At 40.9% G+C, this 21114-nt stretch overlaps 1 long non-coding RNA gene across 1 annotated transcript in view; it reads left to right on the plus strand.

Annotated features, from left to right (window-relative positions):
• The window catches only part of LOC146859995 (uncharacterized), a 538729-nt gene extending 519300 nt beyond the window's left edge, over nucleotides 1–19429 (plus strand). The window contains exon 6 of the long non-coding RNA XR_014978755.1: nucleotides 18846–19429. This is a non-coding gene — a long non-coding RNA (uncharacterized LOC146859995). The remainder of the gene's footprint in view (nucleotides 1–18845) is intronic.
• Nucleotides 19430–21114: the final 1685 nt, after the last annotated feature.

Below are 21114 nucleotides of genomic sequence, written 5' to 3' on the forward strand. Positions count from 1 at the left end.
CAATTTAGCAGGGGCTTCCCAGGAATGGTTGCAGCGTTTGAGGCGTGTGAAGAAGCCGAAGCTGGAGAGGGTATGGGGAACAGAGGCCACGTGGTCTTGATAGTTGATAAGTCTCAATTGGACACGAATCGAGCTGCGGCACTGCTGCGGGAGCCCACCATCATTATGGCATTGGATGCAAGCAGCGGGGACAAATCTGGAGATTCTCATCAAGGCCTGGACAGGAGAGATCGGTCCAACCAGGCATTTCTCCTCAATCCACCGAGGAACTGATATGACTGTTATGCATCACCAATACGAGGCCATAGCCATACGCCATAGTGATGCATTGGAGGGCAACCTCAGAGCCTGCGGTGGTGGCATGGAGAGGCGATGTAAGGCAATTGGCGCAAGCAGAAGGCAACATGATACAGCATCTTCGCCATCAGGCTGGCTGGAACATGCAGATTTCGGGATGGGACATGCTACCCCTATGACTGAACGAGGATTCGGACCTGAGACCTCCTTGGCACGCTACACTCTGCACAACCTCTGTCCTCTCCAACCTAATACACTGACCACTTCGGAAAACCCCAAGACTTCTTAAACAAGGACGACCCACATAGTGACTCCTGTAACACTACTCCCTTAAGCGACTGTAATCTGAATGCAAGACTGCCTGTCCATGATGATCTCTTTTATTAAGCCCTGTGTTTGTTGTACTTGTATACATGAAAACCATCAATAAAGAATAATTTGTTCTAAAAAAAATAACGCTGTCTCCCCTAAACCTGCCTTTATTTCAATACAGCAAAGATGAAACTCAGGTTTCTAGTAGCTGGATATTCTTTGAATCCACAGACTGACTGGAACCTCACAATGCATTCTTCCCAACTCCCTCAAGCAAGATTAGGGTTCTTGACACTAGGTTTGGCTGAGGCATTCCCTGTGGATTTCTGTAGTGGAGAAAAGAGACAGGTGCCTCGCTGATGGGACTGTGACACAGGGCAGGTCAGTATGGAGTCCTGCCAGAGACTCAGAACTGAATATCCGGGTCCTGAGAAGTCAGTAAAGTGCACAGGTTCCACCCTATATGTTTATTGTACGCTCTGTGCATATACAGCAAATCAATAATGATTATATTGATACTTTGCAGCACGTAATTGGTTTTAATAAAAAAAATACATTAACAATCTGCATAAAAAAAGGCAATGATGAGAAATACTTCACTAACGAGGCCAAAACATAACATTAGCACACAGCATAAATAAATTAATATATGCATAGAGAAATATCCGCAAAGACTAGTTTTTTCAGGGTCTCAATGAATAAACTAGGGTGAAATGGCTGGGCACACACCTTCTCGCTGCTATGATTTTAAAGTTTGACTACGTTTTAATTCATGACATATGCTTTTAACTTTACATTGTAACGATTTTAAGCAATCACACAATAAACGTATTCATTCATTCATAGAGAAACATTACAATAGGTGAACATCTCATAATAAAAAATAATAATGTGGAGACACCCACAGTATATATTTTTTAAGTGAAAAAAAGACTATGCTTAGTTTCATAGGCATGTCACTGCCAACTTACTGGTTTATGCAAATAACAGATTACCTTGATAGGGTGATATGCCTCTGGAAGAGAGTGGTGCACGTTTTGGAAGGGCACAAGCATGCACACCCTCACCTCCAAATTGCAGCTGAAACAGCAGTATTATCCATTCATGTAGTATTGCAGTGGATCTGCAGCAAGGAGTATGCTAGCTTCAGTGTGACAGAAAGGCCACAAGAGATACATTGATTTGTGGGAAAATGATCCTACTACACAGCCACGTAGCTGGACTTCTATGTGACTGAACTGGTTGTACATTCATCCAATAACTTGCCATGGGTTGTGGAATGGACTTCTGTCGGTGCCAGCCTGGTGACCTGTCAGACAGGCATGTCAGCATCATGTTACAAGGTGATTCACTAACAGGCAGAGGGGAGACTAATGTACACAGACCACATACTGCTGAGACATGGTTACCTGATCCCAGAAGAGTGTAGTTTAGAAAATAGACATCACAAAAACTCTGAGAACTCCCTAGTCTATTGAGATTTCTCACTCTATCGAAAGTGAGTTAACTAGCGATTGGTTACTGGGCAGTGAAAAGGAAGGCATCCAAGTGTTCCCTGAAGTTGAGCAGTGTAGACCCAACTATCTCCGATTGGAACCAGTTCTAAGGTTGCATTTGGCACAAGATAAAGCTCTTAGTGTTGTTCATGTATTTGTTATGGGTGTTTATAAAGCACAGAATGGGTATTTGTGATTCCTGCTGCATGCTCTGTTCTCACTACAGTTAATAAAGTGTCAGGGCAGTGTGGTGGAGACGTTTCATAACTGAAGATGCTCTACCATGCCCATGGGAACACACTTACAGGGATTGTCAGTGACTGAGTGGAGTTTATGTCCTGCTTCTCAGATTGGGCCAGTAGAGGGACAGTTCCTTTAAAGAAGGGTGTGCTCCTGTTGCATCCTTATGGCAGTCAAAGGAATGCCTCACATGACCCTACATTCACAGTGATGACTTGTGGGCAACCAAAGAATGTGCAGAAATATTACAGGATCTGAGAGACCATCCCTGCACCCACTCATCTTCTTACCCATTTATTCATCCATATGTTCACTGACTCATTTCTCACTCATTCATTCAGTCATAGAAACCCACACATTAATTCACTAATCCAAGCACCAAATTACTTACCAACCCATCCATGCACGTAGTCATTAATCCATTCCCTTCTCAATGTACCCTCATTATCTATTGATTCACCCTTTGGCTCAGTCTCACATTACCCCACGCCCCCGTGCACTCTTACTCTGTGATTTTCCTCTTTCTGCAGTTCTCAAACGCTGAAAGTGAGGTGATGCTGTTTGCCTACACAAATTGTGCCAGTGTTTATTCTCTATTGGCACACAATGTATGCCATTCGGGGCAACCTGTAAGTTTGCACCTGAATCAGGATTAGCTTGAGAAGAGGAATCAGACCCTACATATAACCAAATGACAAGAGTGATTGACATCAACTGACAGTAGGTCACATCCTGGTAATGGACCTAAACAAACAGGCACTGGCTTTTGAGATGTCCTTGTAAAGTACAAATTCAGATATGCTTGGTAATTTGGCACAGAAAGCCCTTTAAAATATTTTTAGAACAATAATGTACTCTGTTTATCGCCTCTTTAGAGCAGAACGCACTTCCTGCATTGCGAAAGTGGTCTGTGGTAAAATAGTTCCTCGTTCCTGAGAGACTCTGTGACCTATGGAAGTAGGTCAGTAGAGTGACTTGCATTTCTTGTTTGTTGCAGTTCTGTGGGATCATTTTGCTACTTCTGCATTATGAGGGCCATCTCTAAGAGAAAATCTGTTGTTTTCTCAAAAAGCCTTCTTCCAAGAGATTCCAGTGCAGAACAGGTGTCTCCAACCAGTCCATCACGAGTCCTTGACAGCCCTAGAGTAGCTCACAGCCTTACGTACATTTAAAAAAAGTACAGGGTCACAGTTTTCTTTAAAAGTTAAGGGAAGGCTGTGTTTATTTTACAGTATTCACTTCAGGGTGCAGATAGCAGGGCCTGATAATGAGTAGTGCTGGAGTCAGATTTATGTCCCAAGGCACAGAGGTGAAGAAAGTAGCTGCTGAGGTATTTAACTCTTTTAAATAAGTCCTTGTCAACTCAGTAATGGGTGAGAACAAAATGATGTTTCTGAATGCTTTTAAATGGTAGAAAATGAAAATGAAAAGTTATCGTAATAATTAAGTTAACTCTTTATCTTAATTTTATCCCTTTTCAAAGTGTCACACTTACAAGCAGCCATCCTTTTGCTCCCAGTAGCTAGTGGACACAGTGCCATATTTATAACTGAAAGATACAGTACTATTTTTGAAATGGGAGAAATAAAAAGTGAAGAAAAATGTTTTGCGATTCCCTAATTACAAATCTTTGCGAATTGCAAATAGGGAATCACGAAACGGCATGTATGAAAGTGTGCAGTACACTTTCTGCGATTCCTAAGGGGTCACAAATGACCTACCTCATAAATATTAATGAGGTAGGTTTGCTCTTATTGAGCGACTATGTTCCCCTTGTTATGTTCTCTTCTGTTCATTTTTCCTCCTCTTTCTCCCTCTTTCCTTCCCTCGTCTCTTTGCTTTTGTTTCCACTGCACCCCTTTTCCTCTATTTCACACTTATGGCACCTTATCGTTCTCATCCCAGTTTTTTTCAATGGATACTTCAAGCTTGTTACTCTACTTTTTTTCCTCTTTCTAATTTCCTATCCTCTGCTCCTTATCGGTTTTTACAGGTCTTTATTTGATCTATCTTTGCTCTTTCCCGACGCTGGCATATCCCTTTTTTGGTTGGTTTCCTATACCTTTTTTTCTACTCACTCTTTAAGTTTCATATATTTTTATGTCTAATTCTGCATAAGTTTTACTGATGAATGGCCTCCGTATAATTTCATGGAATGTCAAGGGTATTCGCAACCCTGTCACAGAACAGCGAGTTTTGTCTCACCTTGCTAAACTGAAATGTCATGTTGCGTTATTACAAGAAACACACTTCAAGTTACAAGATCTGCCTTCACTGCGCAAACAATGGGTAGGAGATGTTTTCTGCTCCCCAGCCGTGAATAACAAGAATGGTGTAGTTATTTTGTTTCATAAGTCACTGAATGTTCTTGTACAAAACGAATTTAAAGTTACTAATGGTAGATGGCTTTTATTGAGTACTAAAGTTAAAAACACTCAACTCTCTTTTTGTAATGTTTATGGCCCTAATGGCATTGACTTATCTTTCTGGAATGATTTTTCTACTTTTCTTTCCTCCCACGCAGGTGATAATTTGATTGTAGGTGGCGACTGTTACCAACTTATGGATCCCTTCCTAGACCGGAAATCTCAAACTAAATATATCCCTAACAAGATGCAGAAGACTTTTCATAAGGTTATCACCTCTAGAGGACTGGTAGATACATGGAGAATCTCTCACCCTGACGTCTTAGAATTTTCCTTTTTCTCCCCTGTTCACAGATCTCACTCTTGTATAGATTACATTTTTGTTACACAACCAGCTCTTCAATCCATGACTAATGCAGAGATTGGCTCCATTCTCATCTCAGATCACGCCCCGTCATTTTAGATATGGATTATCCTTCACCTGCCCCTACATCCCGTCGATGGCGTTTCAAAAATTCCCTTCTCCTGGACTCTCAATTTGTTGAACAATTCACACTTTTTTTACAGAAATTCTTTTACAACAATCTCTCCTCTGCCTCTCAATACCATTTTATTTGGGACGCCTTCAAAGCTGCTGCCAGTGGCTACATGATTGACTTTGTGTCCCGGAAAAAAAAGAATGCAGTTATGGACTCAGCATCCATCCTAAAGCAAATTAAAGCTCTAGAACATAAATACTTCACCACCAATTGCCCTGACACACTGTCAAATCTTATCAAAGCAAAAATGCTATACAATAAACAATCTTGGGATGCAGCTTGTAATAATCTCCTTAAATTAATGTTAAAATGTATGGTGGTCAGAACAAGGCAGGTAGATCTCTCAAATCAAAAAACAAAACTCCAAAATTGTGGCCATTACCAATAACTCTGGAGTTCGGCATATTACAGACGCTAAGATTCTCAATTGCTTCACTGAATATTATACTTCCCTCTACACCCCAGAGTCCACCCCTTCTCCCCATCAAATTGGTTCCTTTTTCCAAACCATTCCTAAATCTCCTGAGAATCGCTTTGATCTCACATCTTTGGATTGTCCCATTTTTGAACAAGAAATCACTAATGTAATCATCCTCTTGCCCAAAGACAAAACACCTAGCCCAGACGGTTTTATCGTTCAAATTTTCCTTCATTTTAAACAACTCCTGGCTCCCCAGTTATTCTCATTGATAAAGCACTTTCTTACCACAGGCGAATCACGAGGATCTTTCACCCAGGCAATGCTATGTCTGATCCCTAAAAAAGATAAAGACCCCTCTCTTTGTAAAAATTACAGGCCCATCTCCCTGAGTAATACAGATTGTAAAATATTTGCTAAATTACTTGCTCTTCAGAATAATAAGGTAATTCCAGACCTCATCAATATATACCAATCAGGGTTCGCCAAAAGACGATCTATCACAGATAATTTGAGAACCTTCCTCCATATTATCCACTTGGCTTCTAAAATGTATTCACCAGTCGCTGCCATTACAATAGATGCTGAGAAAGCATTTAATAGGTTAAATTGGGATTTTATTTTTGGCGCATAGAAATCGCACGGCTTCAGCCCCCCTATTATTAAATACATTCAGCCGTTATACTCTGCCCCCTCTACCTCCATTTGGGTTAATGGTTGTCAATCTAATTATTTTCCACTCCTTAGGGTGGCTAGGCAGGGATGTCCTCTTTCCCCATTCTTATTTATTCTCACTTTAGAACCCTTCTTAGAGAAACTTAGGCGCTCGTCACACTATACAGGTCTCCAATTTAAAAATATCAACATCAAATTTACTGCATATGCAGATGACATTTTGTTATATATCTCCAATCCGTCTACTTCCCTGCCGACATTCTTCTCCTTGTTACAAGATTATTCTATAGTTTCCGGCTATAGATTGAATATCGACAAATCTGAAGCCATGCCTTTAAATAAGCACTGCTTTTCTCATATGTTCTATGACACCGGTTTCAAATGGAATTCCAGAGGTATTAACTGCTTAGGCATTCCTTATGCTAATAGCATTAGGGAAACTATTAAAATTAATCTTACTGACATACTTAAAAACATCTCTGTTCTTACTGAGAGCTGGTCTCCACTACTGGTGGGGTAGACTAGCTACAATTAAAATGATGCTTCATCCAATTATTAATTTTTATCTTTCTATGCTCCCGGTCTCCCTCCCATTTTCCTTTTTTAGTACCATCAATCGCCCCCTGACCAAATTTCTTTGGAACAACCGTAAGGCCAGGATTTTACTTTCTCGTCTCCAACAACCCAAATAGTTAGGTGGAGTCAACTTTCCCAACCTCAGACGTTCCCATTCTGCATTCACCTTGAAACAAATATGGCCCTTTTTATCCGAATCCACACATACATCTATAACGGCCTAGAGCTTGTTAGAACAAGCTCAATACACACCTTTCTCATTTGTCACAGCTACCTGCTTATCCTAACCCCCAAAGTGTTTCTCCTCACCTACCTTTACTCACTCCAAAGCACTTGCAACCTCTCTGCTTAGAACTCACCTCTCCTCTACAGATAGACTTTCATGCACCCCAGTCCGGTATAATAAATATTTAAAGATCAACAACAGAGCTTTATTCTGGAAGGAATGGATTGATAAAGGCATCATTACACTTGACCATTTGTTGAAAGATAGGTCCTTTATGGACTTCTCGGATCTCCAAAAGACTTATGGTATCTCCTCCACACAAGCCCTGTATTACCCCTTGCTTAGGGCGTCTCTGACTCATCTTTTTTTCCCAGGGTCGATCCTCTGATACACCTGATCAGGCCTCCCTCCCCCGACTTGATTTTTCTACCCCATTTAAAGCAGCTGTTATATACAAGATATTTTCCCATCTTGTAGATGCTAGAATCAAATCCAATTTAGAACTTTTATGGGAAAAAGACTTGGCCCAGGATTTTTCTTTTCAAACATGGGATTCCATCTGGACAAAAATCCATACTTCCTCACACTCAGCTAGCACAACGCAGACTTTATATTACTTTTATATAGACTTTATCTCACTCCTACTGATTTGCCCAAATTCAAGTTGTTAGACTCCAAAAGATGTTGGTCTTGTTCCTACGAGAACAGTGACTTTCTTCAAATGTTTTTCCATTGCCCTCTAGTTAAATCTTGCTGGTCTCGTATATGGTTGAAATTTATTGAAATTGTATCTACCAATGTTTCTTTTGATATTATACCTGTTTTTTTGGGTAGCCCTTCACCTATCTGGGGGGCCCAGAGGAATGTGGGTAAATTTATTGATTTGTTTTTAGCTATTTCATTCCAGATCATCACTACTAATTGAAAGGATACCTCTAAAATGTCATATCAAGCCTGGTGAAACTTGCTCTGTCACCATCAGAGGCATGATCGTACCCACGCCACCTCAATACCTCTGTTGATCAAAAGAGACTTACTGTGGTCACCACTAACCTCTTTTCTTTCCAGGTTGACTACTTAATTTTACCTGTCTGTTTTCTTTAGTGCCTTTTAAATTGATAGTGTTTAATTGTCTCTCATTATTCTGCATAATTGTTTTAACTTCTGGTGTTTTCCCCTCCCCCTTCATTCCCCTCTTTTTTTTCTTTCTCCCTTTCTCCTCTTTTTGTCTCTCTTAAAATCTAAAAATATTAAAATGCATTTACTCTACGTACAGGTTTTCCCATCTGAGGATTCTATTACCTTTGTAGTCTTATTTATATTTTACTTCGATTTTCTCGCTGCATGACCATATATTGATGTTTTACTCTGTTTATTATCTCAATAAGGCATTGCAAACTTTGAAAAGAAATGAGGTAGGTCGCAATTTGCGATCCCCCAGGAATCTCAAAAATCATAGGAATGGTGGCCTGCTGAGATCAGAAGACCACCATGTCTGTGATTGCTTTTAAATAAAGCAATCATTTTTTTTTTGTAAAGCAGCCCGTTTTCCTTAAAGGAAAACGAGATGCTTTACAAAAAGAAAAATGAAAAGTTTTCTTTTCATTTTTTAAGAGCTGGCAGTGGTTAGTGGGACCAATGCCTGCTCTTAAAAATGCTTCTACAAAAATTCACAAAGGGGAAGAGGTCCCTTGGGGACCCCTTCCCATTTGCGAATGTCTTACCACCTACTTGAAGTAGGTGGTAAAATGCGAATGTTTTGCGACCGCATTCACGGTCACAAAACATTCATGCATACCGTTAGTAATCGCTATTTGGAAGGGACGCCCTAAACACGCCCCTTCCAAATAGCGATTCGCAAACCCATTTTGCAACTTGGTAACAGGTTACCGAATCGCAAAATTGGGTTTGATGCATCGCAAAAGCATTTTTTGCAATCGCAAACGGGCCGATTGTGCGAATTGGCCCGTTTGCGACGAGAAAAATGCTTGATGCATCTGGCCTTTAATGTTTTATGAAGCATATTTCTTCAATTTAAATTCCTGTATACAAATCGCTGTATTTTTCTGTTATCAATATGGCACATTGTCTACAGGCCACTGGGAGCAAGATGTCTGGTGTTTGTAAATGTGACACTTTGAAATGGAATTAAATTTAAATGATCAGTTTTTTGGAATCCATATGAACATAATGTTAACTCTTCAGTTTAATTTTCTCCCTTCATAAAGTGTCACATTTACAGGCAGCAGGCCTCTTGCTCTCAATAGCCAGTAGACACTGTGCCATATTTATAACTGAAAGATACAGTACTCTTTTTTAAATGGGAGAAATTTAAAAGTGAAGAAAAATATTTCTATGAAACATTAAGTCATAATGTTTTTCTCCACTTTTAATAAAGCCAATTAAGTCTTAATGTTTTATGAAGCATGTTTCTTTAATTTAAATTCCTGTATACAAATGGCTGTATTTTTCTGTTATAAATATGGCACCTTGTCTACAGGCCAGTAGGTGCAAGATGCCTGGTGTTTGTAAATGTGACACTTCGAAACGGAATTAAATTTAAATTATCATTTTTTTTGCAATCCATATAAACATAATGTTAAAAATTCAGTTTAATGTTCTCCCTTTTCAAAGTTCCGCCTTTACACAAAGCAGGCAGTGGCTGGTAGACACGGTGTCATATTTATTACTGAAAAATGCAGCCATCATTTTAAGTGGGAGAAATTTAAAGTGCAGACATTTTCTCCATATCATGAACGTTTTTGCAGAACACTTTCTGCACTTTATATGTACCCAATTAAAAAAAATTGTATGTTTTTTTTTATACATGTAACGCTGCCACATATGACGAAAGGTTTATTAGTGCCACAAGTACATACAACATAAGCTGTCAGTCACCCATACACATTTATCCCATTTATACGCACACATGTCCATAGATCCTCATAGACCACACTCTCACTCACGCACATGGCAGTCCTGTCATAGTGCCCTTGGAGTCACTCAAATAGTCTGGGATAAAGGGAGCAGGTCCAGGTTTATTTTACCAAGCCAAAATGACAGTTTAATACTGCACCCACAGGCTGCAATGACAGGCCTGAGACATGTATTAAAAAGACTACTTGAGTGGGTGGCACAATAAGTGCCGCAGGCCCACTAGTAGCATTTAATTTCCAGGCACTGCGTAAAAGTATTACCACTCTACTATGGACTTATAAGTGCATTATATGTGCCAATTGGGTGTATGCAAATTTTACCATATTTAAGAGCACAAACACTTTAGCACTGGTTAGCAGTGGGAAAGTGCAACAAAAACAAATTGAGCAAAACAAGAGGAGGGAAGGCAAAAAGTTTGGGGGAATTCCATACAAAGGGTGTCTAGCATGGCCCATATCAGTGAATTAGATAGCTAACAAAATGGCACATATTTGCACATCTGGACAGTTTTTAGCCTGTGAAGATACACTGTAGAAGTGTTTTGCAAGGTTTAGGAAACTGAATGGATTTGGAGCTGGCAACGTTTGTTTTAAAATCAGGGACGTAAGCAATAATAACTGGCCCAGCATACCATAAAAGAGGTCCACAAACAGCCAAAAAACTGCCCTACACTATGTCCTTTCAGTCCAAGCTCTTAGGCACTGCCTGATTGCCCTACAGGCCAGTCTGACACTGATGTTCATGGCTCTACTCTGTAAAACACTCTCTCTAAAATATCTTACACAGTAGCCAGTAATCCTGAAGTTTGAAATGCACTTCAAAAGAGACTTCTTCCTTTCAGCCTAAGTGAAATTCTGTTCTGTCAACCGAGCCTCCATTTTCTCAACATTTTGCCATGATTCCAGCTCGACCACCTGACTCCTGTTGATGCTCTCTCAGGTAATCTGATAAAATAGACATAAAACCCCTTTGCATCAGCATCCCTTGAGCATTGACATAAAGTCCTCTCGCACCCCCAAACCAAAGCAAATTCACAGTGGAAACCAGGCAAAATGGCACAGTCAGCATTAGGTGAGCAAACGTATCACATGTTGACGAATCAAAATACAGAATTAATGCAACATCTTCTAATACCACCATTAAGGCACTGTCAACTCTATTTACATAAACAATGACAGTCTTATACATGAATGGGCCTTCAGTGAACAAACAAGCAGAGCCCTTTGAGTGAAACTTTATTACAAAAGAACTTCCTTTGAGATTCTGCAGGAACAGAATGTCATCACGAAGCATCAGTGCACATTCTGCTGTTTGCAGTGTCAAGGGGGAATTAAAACATGGCTACGGTGCGAACCAATATGGAGTCGAAGCCAATTGAGGCTTAGTTTTTGTTTTAAATGCAAAATGTGGATGTTACTAAGCAAATATAATTTTACTAAAAAATATCAGCTTCACTTCCAAGACCATGTCCATCGCTGGTCTAGTACAGATGACGCATGGCACATCTAGGTCTTAAATTATGTTTCAAATGAATCTATCATTATCTATTATAGACACATGGAACACAGACCTTACAACACCCTGCATCCTCTTGGAACAGAACAAACGTCTGTATTTCCATCATTGCTCACAATAAACAGTGGATTCATTCAGAGCTCTCCAACCCGCCATTAATATGTGAAGTAATATCACAATAGTGTATGTGCCACCCGTAGCCGCACAATGCCCTCCTATTTGCTGTGAAAGGACCCTGTTAACTTCCTGTTCCTGACTCTATCTTTGTGACTTAGACACCATGGGGCAGATTTACAAGCCCCTTGCGCCACTTTTGCGTCACTTTTAACATGGGAAAAATGACGCACAGGTGGCCCAAGCAGCTTGTAAATCTGCCCCATGAATATTAAGGCAGCACCAGTGGTTTCACATGGAAAGCCAAGCCTATTGGACGTCCATGTGGGAGCTGGTAGTTAATAAAGAAAAAAATAAACACTCATTTCTAATCAGAGACATAATTTAAGAGAGGCTCATATCCTGTCTTATAATTCATTTTTCTTAACCTGTTACAGATCAAATAGAGATATTTCCGATATTATAAAGGGCCATTCGTGTGTACCACCAAACTTCATTGGATAGTGTGATCATGAGGCTGCTACATCACTTCCCATGAAATCTCATATTCAAAGAGTTTACTGCCACTACCTGTATTGAAATATATGCCAGTTCTTTGACACAGGCCAGAGGTTTGGAGGTAGAGCAACGTGGAGTAATGGAGACAGGTTGGTATAGTGTAGAAGAGATTGCAGCACCACAGCTGCGCTGACTCTCACTCCTCTGTAACTAAGGAGTGAGTCAGTATCAAAGGCCATGAACATATCAAGGAGGAGTCCTGTTTAAAGTCATGCACAAGTCATCGAAGACAGTCTCAAGCAGAGACTCTGTTCCATCTAGAGCCCCAACTGAGCAACATCTAAGATCGTGTTTTCTTCCAGATAACGAGAAAGATATGTGTTGCCCACATCCTCAATAATCTTAGAAGGGAACAGGATTTGAGAGAGAGAAGGAGTTAATTGCTCCTGGGCAAAGGGTCAGATTCAAGATGGTGTACATTTTCCTCGGTAGAAACTGTCAGGTTGGTAAAGGTAATGCTACATGATCAAGGAGTAATAATTCAGTCATGGAGGTCCATAAAATCCGTGGAAGTAAATATGAGATCCATGGTTCTCCCCCAGGAATAAATGGGATCTGTTATCAAGTGGATAAGACCCAAAGTAGTGAGACAGCCCAGAACACATTTTTAGGTCTCGCCTGAGCTATCGCGTAAGCGATGCTCTGCGAGACTTATTGAGAGGGCTCCAAAAAGTGCTACCAGGCCAGCCTAGAGCTACAGTGCATGTGCGCGGGCGGGCACGCCATGCTTCTCCGCTATTACTTTCACTTCCGCGGTTTGATGTTTGATCGCGATCACTTTCGCGCTTGTTTTATATCTTGCTTGTTTAGACTTCCTTTTGGCTTCGTTTTCCCATTGCTCATTTGTCACAGATGCTTTAAAACAATCCGGATGTAAAAGCGAAGTCTATGGATTGCGTTGTGTAAATTAGATTCAACGCCCGGCCTGAGAGAAGACATTTATATGCTATGGCAGGGGGGTTGTGGTGGTGCGGACTGATGCCTCTTCTTCGGCTCGCGTTACCTCTTGTACATTGATGCACCAGCTTTCTGGTGAAAAATGACACATTGTTTTCCTGTTTTTTTACCCTCCCTCTGACATTTGCTTAGTTCCCTGATAGCACGTGCTTGAAAGTTATGAGAGCCACGGTAGTTACCGGGGCCACGTGATAGTAGGCACATTTCTCACTTGTGTGTCTTAAAAGAATGTCTGGTTTTGGTGTCCTCTATTCAAGTGACGGCACGTGACTCCAAACAATGGACCAGAAAGGCTGGTTCTTATCCTGCCGGTCGCCTGCTAAACGAATATGCAATGTTTCCAGCCTTTGAGCCCTCTTTACAGCTGTATCTATTTAACTGATCTGTTTTTCCAGGATCTTTGTATGGATAACTGTAGCATATTAAAAACAACCCCTCTTTAAATGATTATTCCATCACTATTACTGTGTACAGTACTTTGCTGTTCTTTAAATAAACGTAGCTCTTCCTGCCTTCATCAACAACGTCTTGAAATAAGAATGATAATGAATAAAATGTTACTTAGTACCTAAGTAGCGGTAACATTTAGGGGCATATTATCAAGAAACGGCGTTAAAATTATCGCCACTTTAGCGGCAGAAAACTGCTGCTAAAGCGGCGATAATGGGTTTGATAATATGCCCTTGAGAATTCCCATAGAAGCCCATGTTGTGGTGTCAACATGGGCTTCTATGGGAATTCTCTGCGGCGATAATTTTAACGCCGTGCTTGATAATATGCCCCTTAGTTCTTTTTGAGCTAACATTTGATGAATAATTACACCCCAATCATAATCGTCTTTCCAAATTGTTAAGCTGGGGTTTACTCTCTTTCTCTTCATTTCTGTTTTCCTCTACCTTTCTCTCTTCCTCCGTCTTCCCCTCCCCATTAATTGACTCTTTCTCGCTCACTGGATTTTCTCCTAAAGCTCTTCAATCTCTTGTGGTACAGCACCCAGGAAAATATGCTGCATAGCTAAACACTTATAAGGTCCCAAAGGCTAGACCTATTGGCTATGCCAATGCTTGTTTATTTTGCACCGTAATATTATTATTTGACTTTGAAGCCAGGATTTTAGATTTAATTTGTTTGTAGACATGTGGTAATTAGGCGGGGGTATCCATCCAGTATATCTCTGGTATGAATAGAAGAATTATTGCAAAGAACATGTTACAAAGATGGATGGGCGTGGACAAGATCCGAAGAAGGTGGATGCCTGATCGAGTGAAGTGAGAAGTCGTGCTGACCCAGAAGTCACAAGGGCAGACCCCAGAGCCCTCAGAGATGGCCAGTGAGCCAGTGAGTGACATGCTGTTGGACTGATGAAGGAGGTGGGTGCGGAACGGACACTGATAGGAGTAAAGGTGCTGGCGCAGATGCCTCAGGAGACTGGGGGAATGCTCATCAGGAGACAGAAGAATCAGGAGGCATGAAGATTGCTGTGAGGGGCAGTAGGCATCACACGGTCGACACTCTCTCCTGGATGGGCTTCAGTCGCCTCAGATATTTTGGCTCGACAAATTGCAGTGACGTACATATTTAAGAATTGGGCGTTATGAGACCCATCTGGAGGTCGAGCGATACAACTCACTGGCTGAATTAAACCCTCCAAGCCTTCAGAGAACTTCCATGTTTTAAATTAAATCAAAACAGGAAAATACACTGCCTGAGATTAGTAGACAGTGGCCAGTAGAATATGCACAGGACAGACAGGGGATCTGGGATAACATTGAACTTGCACTTTGTTATCAGCCTGCTATAGCCTGAATTGTAACTTATATTGTGGGAAATATGAGACAATTGAAGGTAATATGTTGCCTTTCTAACTATGAATTTGCGTAGCCATTACTACAGCAATGGAAGCCCAGAAATAGTAAACGCCCTTGTCCAATTTGGACCTGCAGTCAGAGGCGCAACTAGAGCCAAATTTCGGGGGGGGCTAAGAAAAAATTTCGGGGGGGGCTGAATCTTTTAAGCCTTAGGCAGAGTGGAGCTGCAGGGGCTCTTAGAAGGGGTGAAACAACAGCAAGGCCTCATTAACATGCAAATGGTCTTTTAAAGACCTGTGAAGTGCTCGGGTGCGGCTGTGTGTGCGCCGAGAAGCTGTCTCATCCCGGGCTGCCACACACGACGGGGGGGGGGGCTGAAGCCCTGTGAGTCCAATGGGTGTTGCGCGCCTGCCTGCAGTTATGCCTTCAAGAATCCCAAAAGGGGAGGACGTGTCCTGCAGCTGGAGGAAATGGCTGCACACTAGCGCGGCTCCAAACCCCTCCCCCCCCCGTATCCAGTCAACACCCGAACAATATCTGGCTGAAAAGATTAGCCCCATGAAGCCACGAGCTACAAAATAAACTGGTCGGGATTACAGAGTCACCAAGCTAAGGCGAAGAGAAAAGCACCCTTGCGGCGGGGAAGGCAATAACGAAAATGGAGGAGCCCAGAGCTTCCTCTGTCCCGTAGCGAAGCGAGAAAGAAACCTGACCAGTAACATCGGAGCCCACGAATGGCCGCCAGACAAGAAAAAGTCAGCGAGAGTGGGCCGTGGTGACAGGGTGCCCAGCGCAACAAGGAAAGTATCGGCGCAGCCGGAGGAATGCAGAAGAACGAGAAGGAGACCGTAAGCGGCTGAGAGACCATCGTCGGAACCTTCAGGCAGCAGCCCACATGGAGCAGTGAGTGTGTGGCACTGCATATGACCATAAGCACCTGCAAAGATCATCTGAGCAGCAGGGCCGGACTGGCCGTAGCGGGTACCGGGCATTTCCCTGGTGGGCCGCCAGGGTGGGGGCCGGTTTTGGGCCCATGGGGGCTGTTTTTGTTACCGGGGGCTGGCAATATTGGCCCCCAGTAGCCAAATTGGTCGAAACTAGCCTTAGTAAACAGCTCGGCTGCACCCCCTAGCCTTCAGGGGGGGGCTGGCCGAGCAGTTTGCCAGGGCCGGTTTCAGTTCCCAGTCCGGCCGTGCTGAGCAGTCAGCAGAAGATGCCAAGGGGCCAAAGCAAGACGAAATAATGGATAAAAAGACGGTCATCAATCTGTCAGATCGAGTGCTGAGTGACTTTGAGTTAGAACTACTCTCTCTCGGACTTACTTTTTGCCCTTCTAATGACTTTAATTACACACAGAGTCGAATCGATCTTTTTTATTTCACACGAAAACTACGCATAAAAAAATGGTATGCGACTAAGGTGGGAACAGGAATAGAAGTCAGCAGAGACAGTCTAAGCACTGTAAGTATAAATGATGTTGAGCTACTCCACACTGCCAATGTTTTGGCAGGTGTGGCGACAGATGAAGACAATCCATTCTCTGATATTATGAGTGATAATGTCGTCCTTAATTTAAATGTTAAAAACCCTTTTAAACCCAAGTCCATTTTCTTACCACAAATAAAGAACGATGCAATTGAGGTATTTGAGAAAGGAGTCACACAAGAGTTAGTCAAGCTTTCAACGAAAAAATGGTATGGGTGGAATAATGTCACACTAGCGCAAAGAGAGGCGATAAACAGTTTGAAAAACGACAATACCATAGTAATTAAAAAATCTGATAAAGGGGCAATGTTGTTGTTCAATCAAGGCAGAAATATATTAAGGAAGGTATGCAACAACTTTCAGATACAGAAAAGTATCAAAGAAGTAATAGGATGGAATACGAACATTCAATAAGAATGTTCCAGGCAAGCCTACTAAAATGGAAAACGGAAGGCGTATTAGAACAAAACAAATATGATTTTTTATTGTGTAAACATCCAAGACTACCAGCCTTATACCTGCTTCCAAAGATCCACAAAAACCCAGCAGTTCCCCCTGGAAGACCCATTGTGCCTTCAAGAGGTAGCTGCATGGAATTCTAAATATGTGGATTTCTTTCTGCAAACCTTTGTTACAAAACTTCCATCTTACATTAAGGACACAGGTCACTTTTTGAGAGAGCTTGAAAACCTAGAATGGAAAAATGAATTTTCACTTCTATCACTCGACGTCACAAGTCTTTATACGTGCATACCGCACGACTTGGGACTCGCAGCATGCAAATACTATCTCAATGAAAGGTCTATCTCATATCTCTACAATACAGAAATGTTGGTAGAAATGATGACGTCCTGTCTCAAACAGAATTTTTTCATCTTTGATGGCAAAATCTTCAAACAATCTCTCGGTACTTCGATGGGGACTTGCTTTGCTCCTTGCTTTGCGGGTCTCTATCTGGGGTACTGGGAGGAGAAAGTGGTCAGAGAGCATGTGGTATTCAGACAAGGTAGTGAAATGTGTAAGATACATAGATGACATCTTTTGCATATGGAATGGCAATGAGACTGAAGCAAATGCGTTTGTTAAAAGTCTCAATGACAACAATTTTAATCTCCAATTCACAAGTCAGTGGTCACAAACAAGTATTGAGTTTCTAGATCCTTCCCTCACTATTCAAAACGATGGCCTAAAAAGTTGTCTTTTTAGGAAAAAAACAGCAGGGAACAGCCTTCTCCACGCACGTAGTTGCCATCCAAAGTCTTTGCTAGCTAGCATTCCTTTGGGAGAATTGTTACGAGCAAAACGTAACTGAAGCTCATTGGAAAGTTTTGGAAGAGAGGAAATGGTGATGACCAAAAGATTTTTGGAAAGAGGGTGCTCTGAATCTGTCATAAACAAAGCAAAAGCAGAAGTGGCCAAAAGATCTAGAGAATCATTGTTATTTGATAAAGTGAATGAAATGATGAAGTTGAAAAAATCAGGTTCATCACCACTTATAACAATCAAGCCCGTGATGTACGTAAAAGTCTCAACAAATTTTGGCCAGTGCGACACACCGACAAAGATCTATCAATGAGTGCTGAAACTTTTCCGCAGATTACATACAGAAAAGCAAAATCACTGAAAGACACACTGTGTAGAGCTATAGAACCTACACATGTTAACACCTTAGGAGTACAAGGATTTTATACATGCAGAAAGTGCAAAGCATGTAAACACTGTAAAAATTGCAAAGAATGTATACTTTCCCCAACGAACAAGCCCTACAAGATTTTGAAACATACCACATGCAATACGGATTTTGCAGTTTACGCTTTATTTTGTCCATGTAAAAAAGCTTACATAGGAAGTACCATTCATAAAGCAAAGATCAGGATTTTAGAACATCTGCGCGCCATTAAACATGGCGATAAACAGTACCCTATAGCACGCCACTTTCTGAGTCACCATAGTCAGAACAGTGATCTACTCAGTTTTTGTGTTCTTGACTCAGTAAAGATGAATGAAAGAGGAGGCATCTCAGACGTCTGGAGTCTAAACTTATAATCCAGTATAGAACCCTGGCCCCTATAGGCCACAATTGCGATGAAGAATTGGCAGTACATTTGGGATAAAATATAGGTACATATATTATCTCACCGTCGTGTAAATGTATCCACAGTGCTAAATTGAGAATCAGTAGCCACTGTATTTTATCGATATAACTGAAGCAAAAAATGTTTTTTAAGAAATTTTTAGCGTAGAAGATCAAGATGTGTTAGAATTAAGTGGTTTATATAGGTAAGTTTTTGATTGATTTATCTGTTTTTTCTTTTTCTTTTTCTAGATACAAAGTATTGGTCAACTATGAGGGAATGCAGAAGAACTAAAGTATCTTTTAGAGCCCACTGGGGCGAAAAATCTGTAGCTGCTGTTATATTAACAATATGGCTGTTTTCTGACATTATGCCCACTCGGGTGATATCTAATTGTTCAAGGTGGAGTTTTGAAATTTTGTTCAACCCGCTTTTCAGATCGAATTGTTACTGTCTGTTTATCCTTAATTGGTTATTCAGTAGGGTAGACAAAGCCAGAAACATCAGTATACAATTTAAATGTTTAATTACCATAGCATTTAAATTAATGAACATTACGTGTCGATTTCTAGTTCTCTTGCTAGCTGTGATCAACCTAATGTCACTCAAGAATTATTGACAAAGTATAAAGTTGCATTGAAAAAACATAGCGGCTTCGTGGAGTAACGAAAAACAGCAGAGTATGTCTTCACTGTTTTCTATAATGAAATCACATGACTGTTTAAAAACACTTCCTGGTTGACTAACGCTATACTCGTGAGCCAGGGATTCTTATCCCGAAACGCGTAGAGTTGGTCGTTTGTTTGATGCTCCAATAAAGGACTGTTTGGAAGCTAAGAGTTGTCCGTGGTTGCTGTTGGTTCAAGCAAAAGAAGAATTACAGCGTTGAGCTCATATATATATGTATATATATATATATGTGTGTGTGTGTGTATATATATGATATATGTATATATATGTAGTGTAAGCTAATTAATAAATTATTTATTTTACATTATATTATTATTTTTATTTTTTTAATTTCATATATAAAACATATATGAAATTAATAAAAATACTTTTTTTACAGTATACTATTTTAAAAATATTTTAAATGCGTTACTATGAATATATATAAATCATTGATCTTATGGTAATTGATTTATGTGACTTTACACAATTTTTCAGCATGAAATGTTGCTGTTATGAGGCTTCAGCAGATGGTGAAAATCAGAAGTAGCTGCACTTTAATATGCAGTGAGCACTTTATCATCACTTCGCACTTTAGTAGGGCGGTTAGGAGATAAGGACACTAAGCACTTTAATTACTTTTTTTTAATGAATATGGATCTGTTATAGGTGAAATGAAGTAAATTGGTATACAATGTATAAAGAGACTTTTGTGAATTCACACTCGCAGGCAATGGCATAAATCAACTTCAAACACAATGCGCGTGGCCGAGTACCAATTCACCAGCAAAGACGTCTTTGTAAACCAAAATACACATAAGCACGAGCTTGAAATTTGAAGTCCACGTTTGTATCCAACCTCGATGTGAGCCAGGATCTAGTGCACAATGGCCTTCCCAAGATACACCAGATGAATTTCCCAAGCAAGAGAGTGCAGCGACACCATGTGCACAGTCACCTCACTTTCTACTGGTGGTGCATGCACTGCCTTATCTGCTGGCGGTGCCCTTTCATGCTGGGCTGCTTCTCTGCTGAAAATATATGAACTCTCCTATGATGGGAAAGGAAACATTTCATAACTCTGAGGAGTAACCACAAGAAGAGAACAACAACTGCCGCAGCAGCTGGTGGCCTTTCAAAAACAAAACTTCTCAGAACTGACGGCAAAAATGTGCAGACTCATAAGGAACAAACGAGGCTTCCTACTTTTCAATACATTTGTTACCTCACAGAACGAGGGCATTAAAATGCGACTTGAAACAAACAGCCTGCGCTTGTGTACATTGTGTACAGATTGTTTGTGCTGCAGAGCACATGGGGAAAGGAACGTTCACATACATGGCACGACAGACTGTGAACAAAGAAACCACATGGCTCTGCTCACAAAGTTATATTCCGACCTAAGCTCAATGTATTTATTCAAACAATTTGATGTGTAATGTGCAAATTTGCATTTTTAGTTCACAATTGGAGAACTTGCACTCATCCACCGTTTTACCACATGTAATATTACACCTAAAAAGTATCATTTCAGGGAGGGTTATTCTGCTTCCAGTGGAAGGAAGTGGGCGTTCCAAACGTACGACTTTGTTGGCATTCACATACTCCAGAAAGGGACCCTCCCTCAGAAGGGTCGAAGCAAACCTAGAGTTGGAACAGGGAGTCAAAATACACAAAATTGGCTGGGATACCGGAAAAACGGTCTCTCCTGGAGAACAAAAACGTGAAACCGCATCTTTGCTAAGCATTTACACATGCATAGATGTACACCATGTACTCCTGGAATATTTGAGCACTCCCTGATAATTGTTCATGTACTCTAAATGTTTTTTTACAACTGCTGTTGTCGGT

This window comes from Triturus cristatus, chromosome 3_1 (genome assembly GCF_964204655.1).
Source record: "Triturus cristatus chromosome 3_1, aTriCri1.1, whole genome shotgun sequence".
Classification (NCBI taxonomy): Eukaryota; Metazoa; Chordata; class Amphibia; order Caudata; family Salamandridae; genus Triturus; species Triturus cristatus.